This window comes from Canis lupus, chromosome X (assembly GCF_011100685.1).
Source record: "Canis lupus familiaris isolate Mischka breed German Shepherd chromosome X, alternate assembly UU_Cfam_GSD_1.0, whole genome shotgun sequence".
NCBI classification, from domain to species: Eukaryota; Metazoa; Chordata; class Mammalia; order Carnivora; family Canidae; genus Canis; species Canis lupus.
Window position 1 is genome coordinate 31,779,454 of NC_049260.1, and position 5,887 is coordinate 31,785,340.

Consider the following 5,887-nt stretch of genomic DNA (forward strand, 5'->3'; position numbering starts at 1 on the left):
TCATTAGTTTTTAAGACCATTTCCCTCAGCCTCAGCCTTGGTCAAAGTGAACTGAATATTGATGTTAATCATGTGAGCTTTCTGAGTCCTAAATCTGAGGTTGAGTTGCATGCTACCTGGATCAATATGGAATAGCCAAAGGAGGATAATTGTTGAGAGAAATCAGACATTTAGTGAGATGCTTGAGAGAAGCTGGATCTTTCCTGCCTTTTTTTTTTTTTTTTTTTTTTTTTGCTGTTTTATACCTTTATTTGACAATCAGCAATTGGTTCTCATCCACATTAACAGTCTGTAGATTTTTGAAAGTGGTGACAGGTACCTAGGTAACCAGCATGTAGAGCTTGTTTGGTGAATCTAAATCCTCCTTACGTTTTCTGGACAACCACACACGGATACACTATGGAACATTCCTTATTCCTTTGGCCCAGACAGCTTTGTTGAGCCTGGTGTCAATATGCATATCTGGAGTTTCCATTTCCTTCATGACAAATTTCTGGATCTCTTTGAGTGCCCAAGGGGCATGCTTCTTGAAACCCACTCCATGGATACGTTTGTGAATGTTTTTTTTTTTTTTTTTTTAAATTTTTATTTATTTATGATAGTCACACACAGAGAGAGAGAGAGAGGCAGAGACATAGGCAGAGGGAGAAGCAGGCTCCATGCACCGGGAGCCCGACGTGGGACTCGATCCCGGGTCTCCAGGATCGCGCCCTGGGCCAAAGGCAGGCGCCAAACCGCTGCGCCACCCAGGGATCCCACGTTTGTGAATGTTGATGGTGTATTCTCTAGTCACTACCTTGTTGATGGCAGAACGGCCCTTCTTGCCACCCTTCTTTGCCAGAGCCATTCTGCCGGGCCCTAGTTGGAAAGCTCTTTTCCTGCTTTGAATTTCAAGTTCTACACATCAGCAAGTGACTCCAATGCAATTTGCAATTCTGTTTTGAAAAATGAAGTGTATAAAATGTTATCCTCTGTAGCATTACTACTTTCAGAGCCTTTCTTGTCTCTGTCCCTGTTCACATTGTTGTTTCTTAGGCAGCCAAACATACTTGGATACAAATAATCACTTCTAGTTTCTTGCTATTTTCTTTTGAATTGTGTATTGGGAGATAAAAACCTTTTTTTTTTTTTAATCTTTGAATAAATCCAGAAGAGGAAATAGATAAAAGAAGGGAGAAGAGAGGACTATGATTTGTTCATAAATTGGTTCTCTTCTGGTGGGGAAAAGACATTTATTGTTCCGGCCACTGTAGCTTTAAAGCCTAGAATTAGGCTCATGCCATCTTTGGGGACATCTGCCTTGTTCTAGTTTAGAGAATATGCTTCTCAATTCATCCTCCCTAGGAATGTAGTTAGTGAAAATTGAACCTTGAACTTACTTCAATGTCTTCTCTCATTTTTGGTTTATAGTGCTGTTGCCTTATAGGGTATTGCCCTGGATATCAGAGAAGGGTGAGGATATCAACTCCAAAGACCACACTCTCTGCCTCAATGAAGACATTTACCCAAGAAATCTTTTTTTTTTTTTTTTTTTTAAGACTTATGCATTTATTTGAGAGAGACAGTGTGGCGAGGGGCCAAGGAGGAGGGAGAAAGAGCATCCCAAGCACACTCCTTGCTGATCAGAGCCTCATGACCTCGAGATCATGACCGGAGCTGAAATCAAGAGTCAGACTCTTAACCCAGTGAGCCTCCCAAGCATCCTGCCAGGAATTCATTTTCAGGAGAACAAGGGGCAGAGGAAGCTGAGTGAAAGTTTAATCCAAATGAGGCATGGAGCAATACCTAAAATGCATAAATTATTTAAGTCAGAAATCAGATAAGTTTAAACTAAATTACATATATACATACACCTATACATATGTATAATAAGTATGTGTATGTATTATGTATGTGTGTATACATCTTATATTTATATTTTTATATAACGTGTGTGTGTGTGAGTATGTGTGTGTGTATTTTACACCTAAGAAGCAGGTGTATCTTGGACAAAGACCAGATTAGTTACAAAATAAAAAATAAACGCCGTTTCTCTACCTATTAAATTTATTGTGTAAAATTTGCAACCCACCTGTGTTTTCTATCTTGGCTTACTTTTAATTGCCTTTAATTATGTCCCCTCCTAGACTGAAATCTCACTCAAAGCTTTAGTTTCTAGAAAAATCAAATGTACACAGAGTGTGTTCACTAATTAATTTCTGGATGAATTACTAATTAAAATTAATTACCTCAATTTCCTGAACATGGGAGAACTGAGTTTACTTCTTTTTTTTTTTTAATTTTTATTTATTTATGATAGTCACAGAGAGAGAGAGAGAGGCAGAGACATAGGCAGAGGGAGAAGCAGGCTCCATGCACCGGGAGCCTGACGTGGGATTCGATCCTCGGTCTCCAGGATCGTGCCCTGGGCCAAAGGCAGGCGCCAAACCGCTGCGCCACCCAGGGATCCCCTGAGTTTAAATGCAATTTTACTGTCACATGGAAGCAGCATGGTAAAAATACCTATATGCTTTCCCTTTTATATAATGAATAATGGAAGCTTTGGGCAGGGAGGAAACATTTCTACTCTTATGTGTGATTTCACTATTAAGAAGCAATGTCTCAAAGTGAAAGATATTTTCCAAGTTGGGAACAACTCAAGATAAAACACATAAGCCCAGGAGTTAGAGCCTTAATTTCACACCCCGAGAGCCTCTTGGAGTTGTGAGGTGAACAACCATTGTGAAGTTTTCATCTTTTTTTTTTCCCCAATTTTTTTATTAATCTGTAATTGACATAATTTTATTTTATTTATTTATTTTATTTTTATTTATTTATGATAGTCACACAGAGAGAGAGAGAGGCAGAGACACAGGCAGAGGGAGAAGCAGGCTCCATGCACCGGGAGCCCGACGTGGGACCGCTGCGCCACCCAGGGATCCCTTGACATAATTTTAATATAAAATTAACTAATACTGTTTCAGGTATACAACATAATGATTCAAAATTTGTATATGTTGCAAAGTGATCACTACAATAAGTCTAGTTAACATCCATCGACGTATGTAGTTAACAAAGTTTTTTTTCATGTGATGAGGATTTTTAAGATTTAATCTCTTAGAAACTTTCACGTATGCAATAGAGTGTTTACTTTAGTCACCATGCTGTACATTATATCCCTAGGACTTAATTTATAACTGAAAGGTTGTACCTTTTAACCACCTTTACCCAATTCTCCTACTTCCTGCCCCCCACCTCTGGCAAACACCAATCTGTTTTCTGTATCTGAAAACTCTGTTCTTGTTTTTTGTTTTGGATTCCACATATAAGTGAGATTATAGGATTTTTTTTTCTTTTTTTTCTGGCTTTGTTTCAATTAGCATAATGCCCTCAAGGTCTGTCCATGTTGTTGCAAATGGCAAAATTCCATTTTTTTTTTAATTTTAATTTATTTATGATAGTCACAGAGAGAGAGAGAGAGAGAGAGAGAGGCAGAGACAGAGGCAGAGGCAGAGGGAGAAGCAGGCTCCATGCACCGGGAGCCCGACGTGGGATTCGATCCCGGGTCTCCAGGATCGCGCCCTGGGCCAAAGGCAGGCGCCAAACCGCTGCACCACCCAGGGATCCCCCATTTTTTTTTTATTTTTATGGCTGAGTAATAATTTGCAATTTTTATCTTCAGTGAAGGAAGCATGCATTGGTATCCAGCAGTGCACCAAGCACTTATATTGGCTGCAGGCCTATGAGTGAATTAGGCTCAAGAGCTTGCATAAAACACCTTTCAAGGAAATACTTGACAAGAAATGTAATCACACTCCTCTCCCTTCACACAATTACCAGAGGGGAAATAGAGTTTTAGCAAGAACATGACAGCTGTAAGTTTTCTTGTTTATTAAACATGCAATCAATCACCAGGAATTTTCATAAAAAGGAATCCAAGAATATGTCTGGAAATTTCATTCATTGAAATTAATCTTGATATATCTTTCCAAGAAATTTGAAAACAGGGATTGTATTTTATTGAAGGAAAATGTGTGATTTATGTGTATGAACTTAACTTGGCTGAGCTTTAGAATCAGGTTCCCTTCTTCCTGTAGGAAGCTAAAGATCCTTTGACATTTTTCAAAGAGAATGGACTCTCCACCTGGATTCTATACACTGATTACTATATAACTCTTGAGTGTTCAGCCTTTTCACTATTAGATTCTAATTTGTCCTCCTATAAATCACTTTAAGGGAGGCATACTGAATAGAAAAAACTAATAATCCTTTCAAATATCTGTCAAGACTTTACTGCTTAATACATATGGCCTCCAGCTAGTTGAGCATCACTACATTATCAAGGACAGCATCATTAAGTGAGAGGAGAGACTAGGTACCTAGGGCAAAAGTGCTAATCAACTACAAGCTGCTGGGTTTGATGTCTTCAGTAGTCTACATGACCAGGAGCTTGTGGACCTGTTGAATTGCACTGGGTTAAATCAGGAGGCTTTTATCAATCTTGAAAAACAATTTTACACGATTTACCAGAAATGAAAGTAAAAGCTTTACCAAAGAGCTTATGCTACTGGCAAAACTGTCAAAATAGATTTTGGTGAAATAAATATTTTTAAGTCTATCTTGGGGGCAAAACATGGTTTATCTGGGGTGAAAGGGTGCATATCATCCTAACAGTTTTGCCAAATAAATAGATAATTTCTCTATTGGACAAATGTTTTCAGGGTGCCATTATTTTTGGAAATGTTTCCTTAGAGGCAGCCTCTCCTCTGCTGTCCTGCCAACTGTTCCCTTATGGTGTATTCAATAAACTTATGTTTCCTTAAAAAAGAGAGAGAGAGAAAAGAAAAAAGAAACTTTCTTTTAATCAATTTTGCAAAGGATATCTTCCAAGAGTACAAAAATTGTTCCAGGTCTTTTTTTTTTTTTTAAGATTTTATTTATTTATTCATGAGAGACACACAGAGAGAGAAGCAGAGACACAGGCAGAAGGAGAAGCAGGCTCCATGCAGGGAGCCTGATGTGGGACTTGATCCTGGGATCCAGGATCACGCCCTGGGCCAAAGGCAGATGCTTAACTGCTGAGCCACCCAGGCGTCCCATTCCATGTCTTTATAGACTTTAGGGTATCAGAAATCTGGAAAGACCATAGGGATCTATGTAATCCTGAATTTTTAAAGTTGAAGAAAACAAAGTAGAATTTATTTATTAAATATGTTTTAGCATGTTTTTAGAGTTTTATTTTTAAGGATTTTATTTACTTATTCGAGAGAGAGAGAGAGAGAGAGAGAGAGAGAGAGAGAGGCAGAGACCCAAGCAGAGGGAGAAGCAGGCTCCATGCAGGGAGCCGGATGCAGGACCCGGGACTCGATCCCGGGTCTACAGGATCACACCCTGGGCTGAAGGAGGCGCTAAACCGCTGAGCCACCCTGGCTGCCCGCAAAATAGAATTTAAATGACCTGATTAATGTCCTTAGTTTGGTGGCAGAATCTGAAGCTGAGGACAGAGAGCATTCACTGAACATTCATTATTTCATAGTTGCTCTTCTATGTCCTTAATAGATATAAAGGACATAGATATAAACTTTTTTTTTAATAGATATAAACTTTTATAGATTACAAAACCCTATCAGGTAGGTATCGTCATCATCCTCCTCTTTCCTCATTCTTCTGAAGATTCTTTCCATGTACACACAGATCAGTACTCAGCAAAGATTCAAGGGGTGTTTTCTGTAGTTAAAAGGATGAATTAAACACAACAGAGCAGAATTCTCCCTCTTTTCTGCTTCCTCTTTTTAGTACTTTGCTGCTTAAATTCTAGATTACTCAGCCTCTCTGACTCAGAGTTTTTGTCTCCTTAACTTAGTAAGATCACTGGAGTCTGTTTCTTTCCCCCTTCTTGCACTTCAAA

The 5,887-nt window shown here is 38.9% G+C and overlaps 1 pseudogene; it reads right to left on the reverse strand.

Annotated features, from left to right (window-relative positions):
- Positions 1 to 210: 210 nt before the first annotated feature.
- Positions 211 to 856, reverse strand: LOC102152096 (annotated as a pseudogene).
- Between the last annotated feature and the right edge of the window lie 5,031 nt (positions 857 to 5,887).